This window comes from Chiloscyllium plagiosum, unplaced genomic scaffold, assembly GCF_037043375.1.
Source record: "Chiloscyllium plagiosum isolate Xiang-an unplaced genomic scaffold, Cpla_swu_hap1 HiC_scaffold_49, whole genome shotgun sequence".
Taxonomy (NCBI): Eukaryota; Metazoa; Chordata; class Chondrichthyes; order Orectolobiformes; family Hemiscylliidae; genus Chiloscyllium; species Chiloscyllium plagiosum.
The window spans coordinates 8,168,395-8,193,731 of NW_028270187.1; the positions used below are offsets into that span (position 1 = coordinate 8,168,395).

Below are 25,337 nucleotides of genomic sequence, written 5' to 3' on the forward strand. Positions count from 1 at the left end.
AGGGCGGTGATAAAATATTAACATCTTCAATAAAGCCTGTATTTACATCAGTCAGAGCCCTTATGTGGTGCCGTGGCAGTGTCCCTACCTCCGGACTGAGAGGCCAACTTTTCTTTTATTCCTGGGAGGAGGGCATCACTGGAAAGGTCAGCATTTACTGCCTATCCCTAATTGCCCAGAGAGCAGTTACAAATCAATCACATTGCTGTGTGCCCAGAGTCACATGTAGGCCTGACCAGGTAAGGATGGCATTTTCCTTCCCTAAAGGACATTAGTGAACCAGATGGGTATTACTGACAATTGATTATCAGTCACAATCAGTCTTTAAAGTCAAGAATTTTGTTGAATTTAAAATCCACCATCTTTCGTGGTGGGATTCAAACCCGTGTCCCCAGAATATTACTGGAGTCTCTGGATGAATAGTCCACTGATAACACCACCAGGCCAACGCTTCCCCATTCAAAGTTCAAGTCTGCAGCTCTGGATGTGTCTGATACCACCACTCCCATCATCGTGGCGTTTCCAAAACATCTGCAGCAAGAGACATCCCACACACTCACACAATGGAGTACAGAATCTTACAAAGCTGGGCCGATGCATCCGGCAGGGGTTTCGGATTGTTGAGAGTTCTCTTCTCCATGGAGACTCCCTATCCGCCATTCTTCCTCCATCCGGATCTTCAGTGGCTTGCAGCTCAATGTCCATTCTGTCCGTGGGGTAAGAAGGTGCGAGTTCAAGCCGCACGCTCCAAGACACTTTCACCCTGAAAAGTAACCAGTAAAACTGCCTGTTTTTTGTTTTAGTGTCTCCCACCTGTCAGAACCGTCTGATAATTTCTGTTCTAAATTAGTCAGAATGGGACATTCACGTGATCATCCATTCATAGAAAGAGACAGATGATGCATTCCTCCCTTTAAACGTGGACCAAATGAAAAGCTTAATCCTCAGATATGTACATGAGAGCGAAAGGAGAGTCAGATATTAAATATCTAAAGAAAACCAGCAACCAAATAGTTTGATAAATTCAAAACCCAGCGAGGTCCAGTACAGATTGGTGGTCACACAACATGAAAGTAGCTTCCCCGGAAGAAAACGAGTGGAGTCAAAATGCCTTGTGATACACGGTTTCCAACATAAAGTTAAGACGTTTATTATCGGTACACAGGACGTACATTGTATCGCTTCATTAGACGGTGTACTGAATCGAACCAACACCCCCCAACCAATCTGTCTTCTTGCTTCTTACTTCCGCGGAATATTCATGTAAACGTTTCCGTCCCCTCTGTCTTCTTCCTGCGAGGGCTCGCTGAGGTTCAGTGTGGCGTATGTGATACAATAATCATCAAGGTCAGTCTTCGAATCCTGCGATGGAATGATATTGGAATGAAATTGGAATCGAGTGGGAGCAAGAAGCTGAAGGGAAAGGAGAGGTCCATTGGATTACAGGTAGCAGTGAGTCTCTGAGGAAAATGGGAATCACCAGCAGGCAGTTCAAGGTCTGCAAGTTAGAATTCTGGCGGCAAAGTGATACTGTCCCTATCTCTGAGCCAGGAGGACAGGGTTCAAGTCCCACGTGCTGTTGTGGAGTGCCATACGGATATAGAAGAGGGAAGGTGATGCTGGAGTGTGACAGGACTTTGGTGAGCCCATTGTGTGCTGTTCCAACCTCTGCACTATCGTAAGGATGTGATACACTGGAGGGGGTGCAGAGGAGATTCACCAGGATGTTGTCTGGGATGGAGCATTTCAGTGATAAAGTGAGGCTGGATAAGCACGGCTTGCTTTCTTTGGAGCAGAGTAGACGGAGGCGGTTTTGATTTTGTTTTCATTTAATTATGGGACGGCAGCATCGTGGTTGGGCCCAGCATTTGTTGCCTTGTCTCCAGGTGCTCTCTAGAGCCACTGTACTCCCAACTTCTGAAGGTTAACTTACAATTCACTTAGGGAGGGAATTCCAGCATTTTGATGCAGTGACACTGAAGGAACAGCTAATGTAATTCCAAAGAGCGTTGAGTGGCTCAGAGTGGAGCACACAACGGTTGATCTTCCCGTTTGCTGTCACTGTCCTTCCAGGTTGAATTGGCTGTGGATATGGAAGGTGATGTTTGTGAATGTTTTCTGACTTTCTACAGTGCATCTGGTAGATGGTACACACTGCTGCTACCAATTGGGTGCAAATGACAACGGACTGGCAAGTACTTAACGTCAATATCAGTGATGTTGTAATAATGTATGAAAGGGAACTGGAACATCAACACTAATATTGCCCCAATTTTCAAACTCACTTGTCTCTGGGCATTGGAAGTGGAATGCGAAACAGTGAGTAATCTATTCCATTGAGAAAGTGTTGCTGGTTATTTTCCATTGTGTTTAAAGGCAGAACAAAGCTTGGAGGGAGGGGGAGCTGAGAATGAGAATGCAGAGATGCATCAGTGTGATTTGGACATGTTGAATGAGTGGACCAGTTTATTGTGAATCAGCGTGAGATTCCCCAACTGAGAGAAAAAACAGGGTGGTGAAATACTATTGAAATAGTGATGGATTGGGAAAGAGTGAGGTGTAATAAGACTGGGTGCCCCTCATACACCAGTCACTGCAAATGAACGTTGCAGAAGGAGGTAAATGGAATGTTGACTTCCATAGTGAGAGAATTCGAGTCCAGGAGTAGGGATGTCTTAGTGCGCTTGCACAGGGTGAGACCACAGCCTGGAGTACTGTGTGCGCAGTTTGGGGTCGCCTTATCTGAGGAAGAACGTTCTGGCTATGGAGGGACTGCAGGGAAGAATTCCCAATGTGATTCCTGTGATGGCAGGACAGATGGATAGAGAGAAACTGTATTAATTAGGATAAGATTCACAGCAGTTTAGAAGAATGACGGGGATTCTAATAGAATTGTAAGAGGAGTAAGCAGGGTAAACACAGGAAGGATGTTCCTGGTGAACAGGAGGGAGTACAGAACCAGGACGTCACAGTCTGAAGGAGATTGGGTAGGACGGAGATAGGGCTTAATGCTTTCACACAGAGAGTGTGGGAGCCTGTGGAATTCTCTGCCACAGAAAACAGTCAGGGCCAGAACACTGAATGTCGTTCAGGAAGGCGTTTGGATAGAGTTCTTGGGGCTAAAGGGAGAAAATGGGGAACAGGAGACTGAGTTGGATGATACTATTGAACGGGAAGAATAGTTTGGAAGGGCTGAATGACCTATTCCTGCCCCTACATTTTACGGTGTATTCTTCAATTAGTCTGATAATAATCCATAGTTCATGTTTTACACTGTGGATGCAAATCTACCTGCGCGTTCTGTGGCAATTGCCGTGGTCTATTTAGACATAAAATGTGACATACCTTTTTCAAATCGGAGGAGAAAGCAATTCTGTTGCCTGAAAATCAAATAGGAAAAGATGAGAAGGGACTCTCTGCAGGCATTAGCGTTTCAATCTGGACCCATTAAGGGCTGATCAACACTAAAGACAGAGCTGCATCTTAGGAAAGTGTAGCTGTGCTTTTGTCAATCAAAAAACAATCAGTGCAACACTTTCTGAATTGTGTCCCTCTCAATCAATCCAGACATTTCAGAATATCGCATTTAGAAAAGTCGGCTCTGTTGAAATCCAGCAATTGGTTTTCTAACCATTAAGACGGTGTATCAGTTTTTACGATACTTGTCAGCGCAATATGTTCGACAGGCCGTCTTAATCTCGTCAGCCTTTGCATCACTTGCTCATAAAAGACAGGAGTGAACTATTCAGGTTCCATACATTTGGGTTTTAACTGCTGTGCACTGCTAGTTCAGTGTGATTCAGCTGGCTGCATTGCTAGTTTTTGCAAAGCATTATATGCCAACCTTTGCCATCAACATGGTTACAATTCCCACACCAGCTGAAGTTGCCCTGAGGGACTCTCCGTCTGAACGTCTCCTCCCTCATGACGCACGATGACCGGCAAATTAATTTTGATGATCCTCCCACTTCTCTCTCTCTCTCTCTGTGTGTCTGTCTCTCGCTGTCGAATGAGAGGACAGGATAATGGCCTGGAATAACATGACTTTTACAGCTCATCCCCTGACATGGTGATTAGAATGTGATCTGAGAGACAGATTTCATTGTAGATAAGACCAATTTCGGTCCAAATGTCGCTTATAGGTGTTGAGAAGTATCTGAATGATAATTGTAAGCTCAACTTTCTGAGCAACAATATGATTGGTGATGCTTTTATTTTCTCGGCTATCTCAAAACATTGAGTGGCAGTATTTGGTAAATTGGCCTTGAGTATTATGTAACAAAAACAGGACTTGCTTTCTCTCTCTCCACAGATGCTGCCAGACCTGCTGAGTTTCTCCAGAATGTCCGAATTTGTTTCAGATCTGCAGCATCTGCAATTCTTAGTTTTATTTGAGAATGATCTGTTTCTGCCTCTGAGAAGAATAAGGTACGTGTTGCACTGCCATTCTCACCCACAGAATCCCTCTCTAATTGCTCTGTGAGTTTGTTCTGGGTCACTGACAACATGTAAACTATCTCTGAATTCTTTGTCTTTACCCTATCCGAAGGAGAAGAAAGGGACAGAGCAGATCAGATTAAAACTTGTTACTGAATGGCTGGTTTACTACACAATCTTTCTAAGTGCTGGAGATTTCTTTTGCGCATGCTCCAATCCCTCACACTCCCTTCACTGCAAGCACCATGCTACTGGATTTTCCTGTTTGGAATTGGTCTCTCTCTCTCTCTCTCTCTTTCACTATTTCTCTCGCTCGCTCGCTCTCACACACACAACTTCCCCAGCAACTAGGATCGTGCTATTGTTGGAGCTTCAATGATTCCACCCCCCCCCCCACCACCCCCATCACCGACACCCACCCCTCCCATCCCATCTCACACGATCGTAGTATTGAAGTAAAAAGATCTTTACCGGGCTCTTTTCTCTCTTTGATGGTGACCTCTGAATAAACCAGATCCGCAGTTGTGTTTTCTACAAAGAAATAAAGTGCCACAAGAAACACACATCAATCCGACAGCTTCACTATAAAGGGCTAAATGATTCATAGATAAAATGGATAGATAGATAAGAGAGATTGATAGACAAATACATTTTAGACTGAGATAGATAGGAGCTTGGTTAGAAAGGGGGATGAAGGTTAAAGGGGAGAAAGGAGAATGAGGTTGAGGCACACACTAGCTCTAATTGAGGGAGCGAGGTGTCTTGATCGGCTGAATTGCCTAATTCTGCTCCTATATCTTATTTTACCTTGACAGATTGATAGATAAACATGCATACAGAGACATTTCATTAGGAAGCATTAAGTTAGCCACGACTTCTCGAAAGACTATTGTACCGGAAACCTGCACCTCGTCATAATCAATTGTCCGGTTGCTCGTGTGTCTGAGGAACCAGATCTTTGCACATAATCGTTCGTTGTAAACAACCTCTGTTGGATTTCTCAACACCAGAGAACTCCGCCCTCAGTTTCCAATGTTACTTGAGATAAAATAAGCATTAGTAAGTCGAGCAAAACAACCTAACGGAGTTCCAATCACAGAATATTAACAGCAGTAGCCATTTAGAAAAGAGATTGGTTGAAGATAAAGGTTTACAGCACAGAAAAAAAGCCAGTGTGCGCCAGTCAAAAACAAGCACCTCACTACTTTCTGATCCCATCTCCCCTGCGCTTGACCTGTAGGTTTAGCATCGCAAGTGCACATTTAAATTCTTCTTCAATGAGGATTGCTGCCTCTCCCACCCTTACAGGCTGTCGTTTTCAGACTTCCCACCACCCTCTGGTATTCCTCGCATTCCCTCTGAATCTCCTGCTCCTTACTTCAATCTATGGTGGCCAAGGTGATGTAGAAGGCATATGGCATGCGTGAATTCATCAGACAGGGCATGGAGTACAAGAGTTGGCAATTTATCTTGCAACTATATAAAATCCTTGTTAGGTCACAATTGGAGCATTGTGTACTGCTTTGGTCGCCACACTACCAGAGGACATGGAAGCTTTAGAGAGAGTGCAGAGAAGGTTCATTAGGATGTTGTTAGCTCTCAAGGACATTGGCCAGGAGGAAAGGTTCAAACACTATGATTGTGTTCATTGGAAAGACGACAGCTGAGAGGAGACCTGATAGAGGTCTTCAAAATTATGAGAGGCACATAGGGTAGATTGTCAGAGGCTTTTTTCCCAGGGTTGATGTTTTAATTTACAAGGGGGCACAGATTCAAGGTGAGGGGGGAAATTTACGGGAGATGTGCGAGGGAAGCTTTTCATGCAGTGTGTAGTCGGAACCTGAAAAACATTGCCAGAAGTGATGGTGGAAGCAGGAAGAAGTGATGATCAGCACAGGCTTGGAGGGCCAAAGGGCCTGTTCCTTTCCTGTACTTTCCTTTCGTTCGTTTTTTTTTCTTTTCATGGCCCCTATTGATCTTTCCACCGGGAAAGGAATGTTTCTTCCTGTTTACCTTTTCTAAGCACGTTATCATTTTGTACATCCCAAACAAGAAGCAGTTGGCAACTTTGGGGGTTAAAGGGATTGAAGGGTATGGCGGAGAAAGCAGGGAACCTGGGACTGAGTTGGATGTTCAGCCGTGATTCTATCAAACAGGCGGAGCAGGCTAGAAGAGCCAAGTGGTCTATTCCTAGTTTCTATGGGAACCGGAGGTTGAGTTGAATGGTCAGCCATGATTATAGTGAATGGCGGGGCAGTCTAGAAGGGCTGAATGGCCTCCTCCTGTTCACTGCTTTCTGCATTCCCCTTCAGCCACCGCAGATTCAAGGAAATCGGCCCCTCATTTGACGGCTCGGATGTTTATCCAGAATTTCTAAAAGGTTACAGTGCACTGTCACTGTGCGGGGCTCTTTACTCACACCGATACAATGACACTCACCAGCATTGTGTACTGCTCCAACTACCGCATACTCCAGATTGCTGGCTGCTGCCCCTTCACCAGAAGGTTGGGATTTAGTTCCAGTAGAAAGGGGAACAAAAGGAAGTCATCATTTAGAACACAAAGCTTTCAAAACCATGTTCAACTTCAACAAAACGGCAAAGCTAGCAAACAAAATACAAAACCCAGCGAGATCTGGTATTCCCTGGTCCCATGTCTTTGGTTTCCATCCGAACATGAAGTTTTCTCACCCTCAAGGAGCTGCCCAGTTCTCCATCTTGTTGTCACTTATGGCCTTTGGGGGAAGGTAATCCGCCATCCTTACCTGGTCTGTGCCTACATGCGACTCCATACTCTGGTTAAATATTTCTGCCCTCTGGGGCATTTAGGGATGGACAACAAATGCAGTCCTAGCTAGTGACAGCATCATCCCCTTGAATAAGTAAAAAGCTGTCTGGGACCTTCCTGGAGTATGGTTTCCTGGTTTGTCGATAAGACGCATGTTAAAAGGATGCAGTCATATCCAAGTCATATCTATGACTTCTTCATTTCTGTTGTCTTTCCCTGATTGTGAGGAATCGGGATAAACAGTGACAAATATAAAAACTGTAGTTTCAATCACTTACATCCTGGGCTGTGGCACAATTGAATTGCCTGCAGGGAAAGAGAGAATATTCTCAGCATAATTTACAGTAGCTCTGCACTGTCACAGACAGGAGCTGCCAAAGTGTTATCTCAGTCATAAAGAGGGAACATACATATCAATAGGTGATAATTATCAAACCTGTCTTAATGCATCAAACAGCTTAATATTAAACAGCTGCATTGGGTTAGGATAATGGGTAGGGCTAGGACTATGATAAGATTAAGGCTAGTGTTAGGGTGTTTGGTTGAGGGCCACGGTTAGAATTATGTTAAGGGTTAGGTTTAAGGTTAGAGTTATAGTTCGGTTTATGGTTTGGATTAAGATTAGGGTTAGAGACAGGGTTAGGTTTAAGGTTAGGGCTAGGGCTAGAGTTAGGGTTAGGATTAGCGTTAGCTGTTTCATTAGGGCCAAAGTTAGAGTTAGGGTTCAGTTGAGTTACGTTTAAGTTTAAGGTCAGAGTTTGCGTTAGAGATGGGTTTGAGTTTATGGTTAGGTTTAGGATAAGGATTAAGGTTGAGCTAGGTTTAAGTTTAGTGTTAAGCTTCGGGCTAGGGTTCAATTTACAGGTAGGGTTAAATCAGCCTGCCCAGTGGACACTGAATAAATTTAATGAAGAGATAGACAATGTTTTAACGAGTCATAGTTTAAAGAGGGTGAGGCAGGAAAGTGAAGTTGATCCAGGTACATTGCATTAAATAATAGAGCAAGACCCTGAGGAGCTGAACGGGCTCTTCCTGTTCCCGACTGTCATGGTCTTACGTCTCTCCTCCTCCCTCGGGTGCTCTGCCACAGTGTGGTGGGTCACAGTTACCCCGATCCAGCAGGCCAACATTTGTGAGTACTCTTCCTCCCGACTGTCAGGAACGCTTTTGCCCGAAACGTCGATTTTGCTGCTCGTCGGATGCTGCCTGAATTGCTGTGCTCTTCCAGCACCACTGATCCAGAATCTCGTATCCAGCATCTGCAGTAATTGTTTTTACCTGTCAGGAACACGGTCTACTTTAGTTCCTGACCCACCACTTCCTTCCCCCGGCTCCCCCCATTCAGCTGTAAGGTTACATTGTGACGGAGATGGCAGTGTCATGGTGTGGGGACGTGGAACAAATCTCATTCTCATGGAATGTTACAGAGCTGTGGCCCTCCGGTGGATGCAGCACCCTAACACAATCAGGCCAGCCAATAGCAGAACTGGGAAGAGCGACTCCACGATTTCCTTGGAACAAAACCGAGCTGGAACCCAACAAGAATATTCAGCTCACGTTAACAAATTCACCAGGAAATTTTATCACATCAGTCCTCCGTGAGGTACACAGTTAACACCAGACTGACCAACACTCACATATATATAACTCCCTGCCACCATGGAGGTTTTGCGAGTCTCACTGTGTAGGAGAATTCGGCCCATTGAGCTACCTAACCAATTCCACTTTCCCATCTACCACCACTTCCCCACCCCCCACCCCTCACAACAGCCTTCAATGTTTGACATTTCAAGTGCTGATCCAGGTAGTTTGTAAATGTTATCCTGTAAGGCATTATGTTACAACTCCCACCACCCTTTGGGTGAAACAATCCTCAAATCCCCCCTTTAAACCTCCCATCCTTCACTTTAAAGTGACGTCTCCACCCCAGCCCTTGTTACTGACCCTTTGACAATGGGGAACACCTGCTTCCTACTGCCCAGTCCCTTCCCCTCACAATCTTACACATCTCTATTGGGTTCACCTCTCAGCATTTACTCTAAATATCATAAGGTTATCCAGTCTCCCTCTCTTCCTCGCTAAACTCCCGGGAACATTCTAGTAAATCTCCTCTGCACACTGCCCCCTCCATGGGGCGTGCAATTCCAGATTTTTATTGTATTCAAATTTCACCATCTGGTACAGGTGGGATCCCAGGAACACCATGCACCATCACTTTGGATCAATAGACTATTATAATACCACGCAGCTATCACCTCCCCAATTGAGATGGTTAACAGTGTCTGATTGGCACAGACTGGATGTAACGAATGGCCTTTCTCTGTGGTCTGTCTATGTTCGATCCGAGTGTCACTGTTACCTCGCAGCGTGAATTCGTTGTAGTCGCTGGTCACATTAAAAATGGTGTTGATGGCTCCTTTGTTGATTGCTGCACAGTGATTCCTCCCGACATCGTCTCTCTGGAATGAATGAATAACCAGCTCTTCACCATCGGCAGTCACATGGTAGCTTGCGCTGCCGTTTCTTAGCAGGACGTTGTCACGGTACCAAAGGAACTGGGGCTCTGTGCCTTCCCTCACCAGACACCGGAGAATAAGGTGGTCCGCTGATTGTATCTCAGTCCCATTAATGAAGAAAATTAGCACAGCATCTGTGACAGGAACTGAGGAGAAAACACACCGTGATCAAAAAGCATGGAGTTTACCCATTGATTCAGATCGTCAGTGGGAATCAATTTGACACAATGATTTCAAAACAGAGTTAGGTCAGAATATAGAGTGACAACTGCAAAAATCCAGGAAGACACGTGACAAAGCACAACCCTGACAATATGGGACAAATAAGGAACTTCAACAACAATGAGGAGGTAACAAGTCAGTCTTCAAGATAACTTTTAAAAAGTGCTCTGTAGACATTGAATGTTGTAATTAAGCAAGTGTCTAGATGCTATAGTTGGTAGAATATGGTAAGAGCTGAAAATGTGTTGCTGGAAAAGCGCAGCAGGTCAGGCAGCATCCAGGGAACAGGAGAATATGGTAAGGTAAGACAAATGAAATAACCAAAACCATTAATTGTAATTGAATGTTGGTAACCTTAAAACAAGTGTATACTATTGATTGGTACATGTAAGCTGTTCTTCAATTGACAACAGCATATAAAACGGATGTATTTTTTTATTTGGGGAGTTTGTTGCCACCTTGTGGAAATGGCTCTGCAAGCTTGGATGAAAGCAGTGTAAGAAGAACGTGTCCACGTGTCATCCGGTCAGTTACAGAGTCCAGGCAGTTCTCGAATCCCTACAGCGTGCAAGCAGGCCATTCAGCCCGTCGAGTTGACACTGACTGACCGTCCCACCCCACTATCCTATCCCTTTAACTCTACATTTTCGAAAGCCAATCCACACCAACCTACACATTATTTGGAATATGGGAGGCAGCCGAATATACTGAAAACCCGCACAAACAAGGGGGAGCCGAATGCGCAAACACCACCCAGACAGTCGCCCGAGGCTGAAATCAAACCGGAGTCCCTGATGCTGTGAGACAGCAGTGCTAACCACAAGGCCACCACCCCATGCTGCTCGCTGGAGAAGTGAATTCCAAAGACTCGGGAACCCCTGAGAGAAAAACAAAACTCTCCTACCTTAAATGAGAGGACACTTATTTCTTAACTGCGTCAACTCATGTTTAGTCCCTCGCACAAAGGGATTCATACATTCACATTGTTAAGTCCTTTCGGGATGTTGTATACCTCCATTAGATCATTTGATTATTCTAAGTTGTAACTGATGCAAGCCCGGCCCGACATTCCCTTGCCCCCAATTGTAAGTTGAGTAAGTCAGCTCTGAGCTGCTTTGAACCACTTTACAGATTCCTTAAGCCCTGTTTGTACTTAAGTTTTGGGCCATCACCAAATTTAAAACCTTTGCATATGCTTCTTTCATTAAAGCTGTGAACAGATATTGGAAGAAAAAAAACTGAAGCACTTGCATTGTATCCCATTCATCACCTCTTGACAACCCTAAACGTTTTGACGACTTTCTTTCCTGTTCATTTAGTAATGCTGTTAATGTTATTCACCATTAACATTGTTAAATGACCTGAACATGATGACCTCTTCTTTGAAATGATGACTATCAATGTGGGACAATGCCGAAAGACTTCTGGAATAGAAGGGCATCCATGGGTTCCTCTACTCCATAAGAACTAGGAGCAGGAGTGGGCGGTCTGGCCCTTCGAGCCAATTTTACCATTCAATATTGTTGTGGCTGATCCTTTCATGGCCTCAGCTCCACTTGCGCACCCTCTCGCCATAACCCTTAATTCCATCATTGTTTTAAAACATATCTATCTTAGCTTTAAAAACATTTACTGAGGAAGCCACAAATACTTCACTGGGCAAGGAATTCCACAGATTCACAACCCTCTGGGCAAAGAAGCTCTTTCTCAATTCTGTCATAAACCGGCTCCCCCTAAATTTGAGGCTATGCCCTTTTTTCCCAGTTTCACCCACGATTGGTAAAATCCTCTCTACACCTGTCTTGTCTATTCCCTTCATAACTTTATATGTTTCTATAAGATCCTATCTCATTCTTCTAAATTTCAATGAATATAATCACTGCCTACTCAGACTGTCTTCATAAGCCAACCACCTCAACCCTGGAATCAACTAGTGAACACTCTGCACACCCTCCAGTTTCAGTACATGCTTTCTTAAGCAAAGAAACTAAAACTGCACGCAGTACTCACGGGTGGCCTGCATCCTATACAGCTGCAACATACCCTCCCTGCTCCTAAATTTTATCCCGTTAGCAATGAACGACAACATTCTATTTGCCTTCTTAATTACCTTTTGTAACTGCATACTAACCTTCTGTGATTCATGCACCCAGGTCCCTCTACTTACCAGCATGCTGCAACTTTTTGCCATTCAAGTAATAGTCCTTTTTACTCTTATTCCTACTTAAATGGATGACTTCACATTTATTAACATTGTACTCCAACTGTCAGATCTTCGATCACTCACTTATCCTAGCTCAGGAGGTTCAGCATATCTGTAAAGACTCTTACGAATTTAAAAGATGCACCGGAGAAGGAATTCTATCCAGATGCATCGTGGCTTAGTATGGCAACTGCTGTGTCGAGGACCATAAGAAACTACAGATAGTTCCAAACACAGCCCAGTCCATCACAGAAGACAACCTGTCATCCATTGACTCAACATGTACTTCCTGCTGCCTCAGGAAAGCAGCCAACATTATCAAAGACCCCTCTTACCCCAGGTATCATCTCTTCCAACGGGCAGAAGATGCAGAAGCTTATACAGATGGACCAATAGATTCAAGAACAGCTTTTTCCCTTCTGCTATTGGACTTCGGAGCAGCGAGAGGCGGGAGCCGGGAGGAGGTGACGTTGGTGCGAGGTGATTGTCGGGAAGGCCGTAAGTATGTTTAAACTTCTTACCTTCAGGCCAGTGAGGGAGGAGCGAGCAAAGGACTTCTGGGAAGAGTAAGTAGAACAGTTTATATTTGCGTGATTATTGACAGGACTTACAGAGAGGTAGTCACTCTCCAGGTAAAAGAAAAAGATAGATGAGTGACAGGAGACAGAAAAGGAACTGGCAGGCAGTGCAGGGATCCCTGTGGCCATTTCCCTCAACAATAAGTATACCGTTTTGGATACTGTTGGGGGGGATGACTTACAAGGGGAAAGCAGTGGGGCATCTGCTGCTCAGAAGGGAAGGGGGAAGAGGAGCAGAGCAGTAGCCATTGGGGACTCAATAGTTAGAGGGACAGAGAGGAGGTTCTGTGTGAATGAAAGAGACTCACAGTTGGTGTGTTGCCTCCCAGGTGCCAGGGTCCGTGATATCTCTGATCATGTTTTTGGGGTCCTTCAGGGGGAGGGAGAGCAGCCCCAAGTCGTGGTCCACATTGGCACCAATGACATTGAAGAGAGATGGGATCTTGAGGCAGAAATTCAGGGAGCTAGGATGGAAGCTTAGAGCTAGGATAAACAGAGTTGTTTTGTCTAGTTTGCTGCCCGTAAAACGTGCTAGTGAGGTGAGGAATAGGGAGAGAAAGGAGTTGAACACATGACTACAGGGATGTTGCAGGAGGGAGGGTTTCGGGTTTTTGGATAATTGAAATTACGAAGCAATTAGGAAAGATTTAGGAAGCGTAGAATGGGGAAGGAAACTGCGGGGGATGAGCACATTAAAAATGTGGAGTTTATTCAAGGAAAATCTCCTGTGTGTCGCAGATAAGTATGTACCTGTCAGGCAGGGAGGAAAATATAGAACGTGTGAGCTGTGGTTTACTAACGAAGTGGAATCCCTGGTCAAGAAGAGGAAGAAGGCTTATGTTAGGACAAAATGTGAAAACTCAAATATGGCGTTTGAGGGTTACAAGGAAGTCAGGAAAGACCTAGAAAGAGAGCTCAGCAGAGTCAGCAGGAGATATGAGAAGTTGTTGGCGGATGGGATCAGAGTTAACCCTAAGGCTTTCCATAGGTATGTCAGGAATAAAAGATTGACGAGAGTTAAATTATGGCCAATCAAGGATAATAGTGGGAAGTTGTGTGTGGAGTCCGAGGAAATAGGGAAAGCACTAAATAAATATTTTTCGACAGTGTTCACTATAGAAAATGAAAATGTTGGCAAGGAAGATACAGAGATACAGAGATTTCCTGAAGAAGGGCTAATGCCCGAAACGTCGATTCTCCTGTTCCCTAGATGCTGCCTGACCTGCTGCGCTTCTCCAGCAACACATTTCCATCTCTGATCTCCAGCATCTGCAGACCTCATTTTCTCTACAGAGATACTTGCATCTAGACTAGATCAGATTGAGGTTCACAAGGAAGAGGTATTAGAAATACTGCTGAAAATGTGTTGCTGGAAAAGTGCAGCAGGTCAGGCAGCATCCAAGGAGCAGGAGAATCGACGTTTTGGGCTTCTTCAGGCTGAAGAAGCGCTCATGCCCGAAATGTCGATTCTCCTGCTCCTTGGATGCTGCCTGACCTGCTGCACTTTTCCAGCAACACATTTTCAGCTCTGATCTCCAGCATTTGCAGTCCTCACTTTCTCCTATTAGAAATACTGCAGAGTGTGAAAAAAGACAAGTCCCCTGGGCCGGATGGGATCTATCCTAGGATCCTCTGAGAAGCAAGGGAAAAGATTGCCGAGCCTTTGGCATTGATCTTCAAATCATCATTGTCTACAGGAATAGTGCCTGAGGACTGGAGGATAGCAAATGTGGTTCCCTTGTTCAAAAATGTTAGTAGAGACAACCCTGGTAATTACAGACCAGTGAGTCTCACTTCAGTTGTTGGTAAAGTGTTGGAAAAAGTTATAAAAGATAGGATTTCTAACCATCTAGAAAAGAATAATCTGATCTGGGACAGTCAGCATGGTTTTGTGAAGGGTAGGTCGTGCCTAACGAATCTTATTGACTTTTTTGACAAAGTGACCAAACAGGTAGATGAGAGTAAACCAGTTGATGTGGTGTATATGGATTTCAGCCAGGCGTTCGATAAGGTTCCCCACAGTAGGCTATTATACGAAATGCAGAGAATGGGATTGTGGGAGACATAGCAGTTCGGATCAGTAAGTGGCTTGCTGAAAGAAAACAGAGGGTTGTAGTTGATGGAACATATTCATCTTGGTGTCCAGTTACTAGCGGCGTACCGCAAGGGTCGGTGTTGGGTTCACTGCAGTTCGTCATTTTTTTTAAATGACCCGGATGAGGGCTTAGAAGGGTGGGTTAGTAAATTTGCGGACGACACTAAGGTCGGTGGAGTTGTGGATTGTGACGAAGGATGTAGTAAGTTGCAGAGAGACATAGATAGGATGCAGAGCTGAGCTGAGAGGTGGCAAATGGAGTTTAATGTGGGCAAGTGTGAGATGATACACTTTGGATGGAGTAATCAGAATGCAACGTACTGGGCTAATGGTAAGATTCTTGGGAGTGCAGATGAGCAGAGAGATCTTGGTGTCCATGTACGCAGATCCCTGAAAGTTGCCACTCAGATTGACAGGGTTGTTACGAAGCATAGAGTATTTTGGCCGTTAGTAATAGAGGGATTGAGTTCTGGAACCAGGAGGTTATGCTGCAGCTGTACAAAGCTCTGGTACGGCCACACTTGGAGTATTGTGTACAGTTCTGGTCACCACACTATAAGAAGGATGCAGAAGCTTTGGAAAGAGTGCAGAGGAGATTTACTAGGATGTTGCCTGGTATGGAAGGAATGTCTTACGAGGAAAGGCTGAGGGCCTTGAGGCTGTTCTCGTTCGAGAGAAGAAGGTTGAGAGGTGACTTAATAGAGACATACAAGATAATCAGAGGGTTAGATAGGGTGGACAGGGAGAGCTTTTTTCCAAGTATGGGAACAGCAAACACGAGAGGACACAACTTTAAAGTGAGGGGAGATAGGTATAAGACAGATGTCAGAGGTAGTTTCTTTACTCAGAGAGTAGTAAGGGTATGGACTGCTTTGCCTGCCACGGTAGTAGATTCGCCAAGTTTAAGTGTATGTAAGTCGTCATTGGACAGGCAAATGGACGTACATGGAATAGTGTAGGTGAGATGGGCTTCAGATTATTATGACAGGACGGCGCAACATCGAGGGCCGAAGGGCCTATACTGCGCTGTAATGTTCTATGGTCTGAATGGACACTTCAAATTTCAAAGTTGATATTGATCTCACCCTTTCTGCACCCTCTCTGTAGCCTTAGCATTCATTCCTCACTCTGCTCTATTACCCTAATGCATTTGTGTTACATAACCTGCCTGCATTTTCACTGTACGGAGGTACGTGCAACAAGAATAAAGCAAAACAAATCAAATTGAATGATCCACATTGTTTGTTTGTTTTTCTACAAATAAAACTCCTATTAAATGATTCCCTTTTGCAAAGCAATGTCGACTGTGCCGGATTGTAACTAGATTTTATGTGTTACATTTGTCTTCCTTCACGACTGATTGCAGCATTTTCCACCGTGACTGATGTTAAACCCAGCAGCCTATACATTCCTGCCTTTTGTATCCCTGCTTCCATGAAGAGAGGAATATCCTGCCGTCTGCTGTGGCCACTTAAGAACCTCGAACATTTTGCAAGATTAAAACTCATGTTCTGCCCCCTTCCGGATTGAAGATGGGATGATGAACTCTCTTGTAGCATTGCATGACTCACAGAAAGAACATGCACATTTCGGGCAGGTGGATCACCTCACACTGTGTGACATTCCACTGCAAAGGTTCTTCCTTCACCTCAGTAGTCAGAGTGCAATGTGTGGACACGCAGTCAGCCTCACGTCATGTTATAGTCATGTGATGCATCAATAAGCACACGGTAGTAGATTCGCCACATGTGTCTCAGCCTGAGGTCTTGCAATATTGAGTGTTGTTAATAAATTTCAAAACATCTGTCTCAACAACAACACAGACTACACGCTATTGGGATGATTCTGCCCCTTTACCAGTGTTATGTTGTCCTTGTTTTGTTTTTTCAAAAGGGTTTGTAAAGGCAGTGGTGCCGAAATAGTGAATAGACACAGCCTGACTCAACAACCAGGGGAAGCCTTGATGTTTTTTTAAGTTGTACAATGAAAGGCGAGTGGCCAGTTCTCTCAGCTCAGGTGTTATTTCAGTTTGATTTAATATTACTGGAATAAAAAAAACGGCTGAGGACCTAGAGAAGCAGCTACAATGAAACAAAGTTCTATGCTCTCAGAGACGTTTTCTTGATTGACTCTACTCTCTGAAACAACCAATACTGACCAGAATGTGTAGGTTAGGGTGAATTGGCCATGCTAAATTACCTATAGTGCCCAAGGATGTGATGGTTGTGATAGATTGGTTGTGCGAAATAACACATGTGCGGGTTATTGTGGTTTGCCATGCTAAATTACCGATAGTGTCCAGGAATATGTAGGTTAGGTGCATTAGTCAGGGATAAATGCAGAGGGGTAGGGAAATGCGTCTGGGTGGGTTACCCTCCGGAGGGCCGGTGTGCACTCGTTAGGCCGAGTTACCAGCTTCCACATTGTAGGATTTCTCTGAAAGGAAGGGATTTTTGCAAACTGTTCTCTCCTCCTGGTGCACTGCAGGGAAACGCAGGCGCAGTGTGGGTTCCGCCGTCGACCTCGCCATGACTCTCCCCCCCCCCCCATTATGACGTCACAACGCGGAAATGCTTTGTCAGTTTCAGAGTGAATCTCCCTTCTCTGGGCAAATCCTCGACCTGGAAGGCAGAGAGAGAGAGAGAGAGAGAAGGGGGCAACTGGAGTGAATGCAGGGACAGAGCAGATTTGCAAACTCGGGTATGTGTGTTAATTACCCGGGTGAGGAGGGACGGAAGGACAGAAATTGGGAAGGGGGAGGGATAGAGATCTTTTCTGTTTTTACTTTTAAAATGCACAAGGTCCCCACAACTAAATACAGTAGTTAAAAGTGCATGCAATATGTCTCATTGCATCTTCAAGCTGGCTGCAACGGTTTTGCATCCTCTGTTCGTCCTCCGCCTTGTCTCCACCACATTCTGCTTTCTTCCCCCATCGCCAACCCCCGCCCCCAGGGGTTGATGCTCAAAATTTCGGTTTGTTCCTCCATTCTTTCCCGGTTGTCTTTTCTAATTATTGAGAACTTTCCCAATCCTCTGAGTATAGGAGAAGGATGTTATGTTGAGGCTGTGCAGGACATTAGGTAGGCCACTCTTGGAATATTGTGTGCAATTCTGGTCTGCCACCCCCTCCCCCATCGGAAGGATAAAGAACAAAGAACAAAGAAAATTTACATTCCAGGAACGTGCCCTTCGGCCCTGTAAGCCTGAGCCGATCAAAATCCACTGTCTAAAGATGTCGTCGAATTCCTAAGCATTCCTTGCTCCCTACCTACTCATGCATCTGTCCAGAAGCATCTTAAATGAATCTACCATGCCTGTCTCCATTACCTCTGCAGGCAACGCGTTCCAGGCATCTACCACCCTCTTGCTGCATGTATCCCACTTTATCTTTTCACCTGTCACCTTGAAAGCTATCTCTATCTCCCCTGTCAATACCCTTCATGATTTTGGTAAAAACAATGACTGCAGATGCTGGAAACCAGATTCTGGATTAGTGGTGCTGGAAGAGCACAGCAATTCAGGCAGCATCCGAGGACAGGCACAATCGACGTTTCGGGCAAAAGCCCTTCATCAGGAATAAAGGCAGAGAGCCTGAAGCGTGGAGAGATAAGCTAGAGGAGGGTGGGGTGGGGATAGAGTAGCATAGAGTACAATAGGTCAGTGGGGAAGGAGATGAAGGTGATAGGTCAGGGAGGAGAGGGTGGAGTGGATAGGTAGAAAAGGAGCTGGGCAGGTCGGACAAGTCCGGACAAGTCAGGGGATCGTGTTGCTGGAGGTTAGAAACTAGGATGAGGTGGGGGAAGGGGAAATGAGGAAGCTGTTCAAATCCACATTGATGCCCTGGGGTTGAAGTGTTCCGAGGCGGAAGATGAGGCGTTCTTCCTCCAGGCATCTGGTGGTGAGGGAGCGGCGGTGGAGGAGGCCCAGCACCTCCATATCCTCGGCAGAGTGGGAGGGGGAGTTGAAATGTTGAGCCACGGGGCGATTTGGTTGATTGGTGCGGGTGTCTTGGAGATGTTCCCTAAAGCGCTCTGCTAGGAGGCGCCCAGTCTCCCCAATGTAGAGGACACCGCATCGGGAGCAACGGATACAATAAATGATATTAGTGGATGTGCAGGTAAAACTTTGATGGATGTGGAAGGCTCCTTTAGGGCCTTGGATGGAGGTGAGGGAGGAGGTGTGGGCACAGGTTTTACAGTTCCTGCGGTGGCAGGGGAAAGTGCCAGGATGGGAGGGTGGGTCGTAGGGGGGGGCGTGGACCTGACCAGGTAGTCACGGAGGGAACAGTCTTTGCAGAAGGCGGAGAGGGGTGGGGAGGGAAATATCTCCCTGGTGGGGGTTCTGTTTGGAGGTGGCGGAAATGTCGGCGGATGATTTGGTTTATGCGAAGGTTGGTGGGGTGGAAGGTGAGCACCAGGGGCGTTCTGTCCTTGTTGCGGTTGGAGGGGTTGGGTCTGAGGGTGGAGGTGTGGGATGTGGACGAGATGCGTTGGAGGGCATCTTTAACCACGTGGGAAGGGAAATTGCGGTCTCTAAAGGAGGAGGCCATCTGGTGTGTTCTATGGTGGAACTGCTCCTCCTGGGAGCAGATACGGCGGAGGCGGAGGAATTGGGAATACGGGATGGCATTTTTGCAAGAGGTAGGGTGGGAAGAGGTGTAATCCAGGTAGCTGTGGGAGTCGGTGGGTTTGTAGAAAATGTCAGTGTCAAGTCGGTCGTCACTGATGGAGATGGAGAGGTCCAGGAAGGGGAGGGAGGTGTCAGAGATGGTCCAGGTAAATTTAAGGTCAGGGTGGAATGTGTTGGTGAAGTTGATGATTTTGTCGACCTCCATCCGGTTCCCCCTCAATCTCCCTTTTTCTAATGAAAACAAACTGAACCTACTTAACCTCTCTTCATAGCTAGCACCTTCTATACCAGGCAAAATCCTTGTAAACTGTTTCTGCATCCTCTCCACATCCTTTCGGTAATGTGGCGACCGGAACTCTGCACAGCATTCTAAATGAGGCCGAACCAATGTCATGTACAATTTTAACATAACCTGCCAGCTCTTATACTCAATACCCTGTCCGATGAAGGCAAGCATGCCATATGCCTTCTTGACCACTCTACCCACCTGTGCAGCAACTTTCAGGGTACAATGGATCTGAACTCGCAGATCTCTCTGGTCATAACTTTTCTCAAGGCTCTTCCAGTTACTTTATAATTTGCTCTAGAATTAGACTTCCCAAAATGCATCACCTTACATTTACCAGGATTGAACTCCATCTGCCATTTCTCCACCCAACTCTCCAGTCTATCTATATTCTCCTGTATTCTTTGACAGTCCCCTATGCTTTCTGCTACTCCACCAATCTTCATGTCATCTGCAAACTTGCTGATCATACCAACAGTGCCCACTTCCAGATCATTTATGTATCACAAACAACAGTGGCCCCAGCACTGATCTCTCTGGAACACCACTGGTCACCTTTCTCTATTTCGAGAAACTCCGTTCAACTACTACTCTCTGTTTGCTGTTGCTCAACCAGTTCTTTATCCACCTAGCAAGAACACCCTGCACACTATGTGACTTCACTTTCTCTATTCGTTCATCAAACGCCTTACTACAGTCCATGTATATGACATCTATAGCCCTTCCTTCATCTATCAACTTGGTCACTTCCTCAAAGAACTTTATTAAGTTGGTAAGTCACGATCTCGCCCACACAAAACCATGTTGCCTATCACTGATAAACCCATTCTTTTCCAAATGTAAATATATTTTATCCCTCAGTACCTTCTCCAGCAAATTTCCCACCACTGACGTCAGGTTTATTCATCTGTAGTTACCTATAATATCCCTTCTTGTACAGGAGACAATATGAGCAGTCCTCTAGCACCTCACTTGTGTTAAAGGATGCTACAAAGATAGCTGTCAGGACCCCAGCTATTTACTCTCTCGCCATCCTCAGCACCTGGAATAGATCCAATCCAGTCCTAGGGATTTATCAACCTTAAAAATCTCTAGCCTACCCAACACATCTTCATTATTTATGTCAATGTGATCCAGAATAATCAAACTTCTATCTCTAATCTCAACACTCATCATGTCCCTTTCATCCGTGAACACTGATGCAAAGTAATCATTCAGAATCTCACCCATTCTCTCAGGTTCGACACACAGCCTTCCTTCATTATCCTTTAGTGTACCAATCCTTTCCCTCGTTACCCGCTTGCATTTTATATAAGAATTAAAAGCTTTGGGAATCTCCTTAATCCTGCTCACTATAGCTACTTCATGACGCCTTTTAGCCCGCTTGATTCCTCGTTTAAGACTGGTCCAAGTCTCCCAATGTTCCTCCAGGGAGCGTTCTGTTCTTAGCTGCCTGGATCTTATGTATGCTTCTCTTTTCCTCTTAGCGAGTCATAAGATTTCTCCTGTCATCCACGGTTCACGAATCTTGCCTTTCCTATCTTTTGTCTTCAACAGAACATGCCTATTCTGCGATGTCTTTAACCTATCTTTGAAAGCCTCCCTTATATCAAATGTGGACTTCTCTTCAAATAGCTGTGTCCAATCTGCATTTCCCAGCTCCTGCCTAATTTTGATATAATTGGTCTTGCCCAGTTTAGTAATCTTCCCTTAGGACCACTCTCATCTTTGTCTACCAGTATTCTAAAACTTACAGAATCGTGGTCACTATTCCAAAAAAAACCCCAAGGTAACTTTTCCCCACCTGGCCTGGCTCATTCCCCCAAACCCAGTTCCAATATGCCCCCTTCCCTCGTCCTACTATTGACATATTGTTCAAGAAAACTCTCCTGGATGCTACTTACAAATTCCGCCCCATCCAGACTTCTGACACAAAGTGTATCCTAGTCAATGTTGGGAAAATTGGAATCTTCCATCTCCACCACCCTGTTGCCTTTACATCTTTCCATAATCTGTTTACCTATTTGTTCTTCTCCCTCACGCTAACTGTTGGGAGGCCTGTAATACAGCCCCAACAATGTAACGGCACACTTCTTATTTCTCAGCACCACCCATAATGCCTCACTATTCAAGCCCTCCATAGTGTCCTCCTTTAGCACAGCCATGAGCAGCAATGCAACTCTTCCTCACCCCTGCTTTTTACTTCCCTCCCTGTCCTGTCTGAAGCATCTATATCCTGGAACATTTAGTTGTCGATCATGTCCTTCCCTCGAACAAGTCTCTGTGATTGCAATAACACCATACTCCCAGGCACCAATCCAAGCCCTAAGTTCATCTGCCTTACCCACTGTACTCCTTGCATTGAAGTACATGCACTTCAGGCCACCAGTTCTTTTGCGTTCATCTGCTCTCAGCCTACTCTTTCCCCTTATTAATGCTATCTTCATCATTCTTACAGTCTCCAGTTTCCACCTCACTCTCTACTTGTCTTCTCTTCTGGCCCCCTGCCACATTAGTTTAAAACCTCCCCAACAGCAGTAGCAAAAACTCCCCCAAGGACATTAGTTCCAGTCTGATTCAGATGTCGACCGTCCAATTTGTAATAGCCCCACCTTCCCCAGAACCGGTCCCAATGTCCAAAAAATCTGATCCCTTCCCTCCTACACCATCCCTCAAGCCATATGTTCATCTTGCCTATTCTTTGATTTCTACGCTGGCTAACAGTGGCACTGGTAGTAATCCTGCGATCACTACGTTTGCGGTCCTCCTTTTTAACTTCTCTCCTAACTCCATGAATTCTGCTTTCAGGACCTCATCTCGTTTTTTACTTATGTTGTTCATGCCTAAATGGCTGTTCACCCTCCCCTTTTAGAATGCTCTGCAGCCGATCAGTGACATCCCTGACCTGAGCATCTGGGAGGCAACATACCGCCCAGGAGTCCCATTTTCGGCCACAGAACCGACTATCTACTCCCCTTACAATTGAATCCCCTAATACTATGGCCTTACGAATCTTTTTCTCGCCATGTGCCATGATCTTGGCAACTGCTGCCCTCCCCTGGTGAGCCATCTCCCTCAACAGTATCTGAAGCGGTATACCTGTTTTGGATGGAGATGACCACAGGGTACACCTACACTGCCTACCTACTCTTTTTTTCTGCCTATTGGTCACCTATTCACTGTCTCCCTCAGCAATTCTAATCTGCTGTGTGACCAGTTCACTAAACGTGCTCTCCAAGCTTTCCTCAGCATTGTGGATGCTCCACAGTGAGTCCATCCGCAGCTCCAGAGCCATCATGCGGTCAAACAAGAGCTACAGCTGAACACACTTCTTGCAAGAAGTCAGGAATGTCCGCAACTTGCCTGAGCTTCCACATCAAGCAAGAGGCACATGCCACGGGTCTGAGTCCCTGCCATTGTAAGCCTTAGCTTTAAATCAACTAACTAAAACCAAACAATACACTTAAATATATGAAAGAAAAGAAAGAGAAAATTTTAAAAAACATACCTTACAGAGTCTTTTTCTTTTGGCTAGCGGAGGGGGAATGCGGGAGGGAGATGTCACACGTCTAGTATCTCGGGTTTAGCCGTTGCCCAAAATACATACTAAGTCCTTACCTTCCCGGCACCCTCCTGGTCTCCACGTCACCTTCGCTCTGTCTCCTGCTGCTCCTGAACAGGAAAAAGGCTGTGGGTTCCGAAAGTAAGAATTTAAACAGTGTCCTTACCTTCCCTGCACCCTCCTGGACTCCACGTCACCTCCGCTCTGTCTCCCATTGCTCCCGTACTGGATATTGTGTAACTTGAAAGAGTTCAGAAAAGATATACAAGGATGTCTCCACGGTTTGAGGGTTTGAGGTGAATATGCTGAGGCTGTTTTCCCTAGGGCACCGGAGACTGAGGGGTGACCCGAGAGACATTTAGAGTCATAGAGATGTACAGCATGTAAACAGACCCTTCAGTAAAACTAATCTATGCTGAACAGTTATCCCAACCTAATCTAGTCTCTTTTGCCAGCACTTGCTATATCCCTCTAAATCTTTCCAATTCATATACTCATCCAAATGTCTTTTAAATGTTGCAATTACCAGCCTCCAGCACTTCCTCTGGCAACTCATTTCATACATTCACCACTCTCTGTGTGAGAATGTTAACTCTTAGGTCCCTTTTATATCTTTCCCTGGTCACCGTAAATCTGTGCTCTCTAGTTCTGACTCACCCACCTCAGGGAAAAATACTTTGTCTATTTATCCTATCCATGCCCATCATGAATTTATAAATGTCTATGAGATCACCCCTCAGCCTTCGACTCTCCAGTGAAAACAGCTCCAGTGTATTCGTCCTCTCCCTATAGCTGAATCCTCCATATTGGTGGTGGAGTCCAGAAGTAGAGGATAATAGGTTTAGGGTGATTGGTGGGGAGTGGGGGGGGGGGGGGGGGAGGAGTGTTTTAAAAGTGACCTCATGGGGAACTGTTTCGTTCAGAGGGTGGTCTCTGTGAAGAATCAGCTGCCAGAGGAAGTGGTGGATGCTGGTACAATTATGACATTTAAAAGGTGGGTATATGAAAAGAAATGGTTTAGAGGGATATGGGCCAATCGAACGAGATTAGGTTGGGATATCTCTATGACTCTCGCTTGCCCTCAAGCACGTTTGTATGTTCAGTTTCTCTCTGATATCAGTGTCAATGCATTGATGTCTTATTCATCCCAACCCCTTTCTGGGGACGTTAACTATTTCATGTACAGTTGTTTCTCAAGAAGCTGCATTGCAGGTTCATCCTGAATTTACACACTTTTTTTTGCCTCCCAAAATCAGGCCCGCTCAATCCCAGCAGTATCTCAATGTCGTGAAAGATATTAACTTTCAGGTGGAGTTATCCAAAATTCAAAGAGATGCCAGTCTTGATGTTTTTGCTTTTCTGTCTCTGTAAGATCCTGAATCAGCACCTTCAGGAGAATTAGTTAGAGCAGAGTGAGAACAGAGCGGGAGAAAGAGGTCGTGGGATGGTGCTTTCAATGTTTCAGAATAACAAAAGAAAAGAATTTTCCATAGAAAGTGAAACTGCTTTTTCGAAATTTCTACCTTGCACTAATAGTGATGAGTTTTGTAATCTCTTCTTACAGAGTATTTGAAGATCTAAAGGTGGATGTTTCAAAATTAACAGATGAAAGGCTTATGCCTGACTCTCCTCGTCTGTGGATGCTGCCTGAACTGCTGTGCTTTTCCAGCAGCTCACTTTTTGACTTTAACTCTCCAGCGTCTGCAGTTCTCACTTTCACTTCAATGTCTGCAAGTCACTCCAATCCATCGGGACTGCATCGATTTTAGACTATGATCCTGTGAGATGGAGCAAAGCTTTTTTCTTCCTGTTTCAGTATGTTTTCAGCATCAGTGGGACTGGGTGAGAGAGCCCAGTGTTGCAGCGCACTGAGTGTGGAACCTGAAACATTTATACAGCCTGGAAAGAGGAGTTCAAGGAGGGAAGCGGCTGTACACGCGTTTGTGTATAGCTGAAGCTTCAGCCATGGAGAAACCCGAGGAATCCCAGCCCATAGGGAAACCATGGAAGTGTGGAGACT

General features: G+C 45.3%; 1 long non-coding RNA gene across 1 annotated transcript; it reads right to left on the reverse strand.

Moving 5' to 3' along the window:
• Positions 1–1,280: 1,280 nt before the first annotated feature.
• On the reverse strand, positions 1,281–5,000 carry LOC148135467 (uncharacterized). Its single transcript, XR_015755247.1, has 3 exons — positions 4,909–5,000; positions 3,346–3,380; positions 1,281–1,362 (listed from the first exon to the last, which is right to left on the reverse strand). It is a non-coding gene; the product is annotated as an uncharacterized LOC148135467 (long non-coding RNA).
• Positions 5,001–25,337: the final 20,337 nt, after the last annotated feature.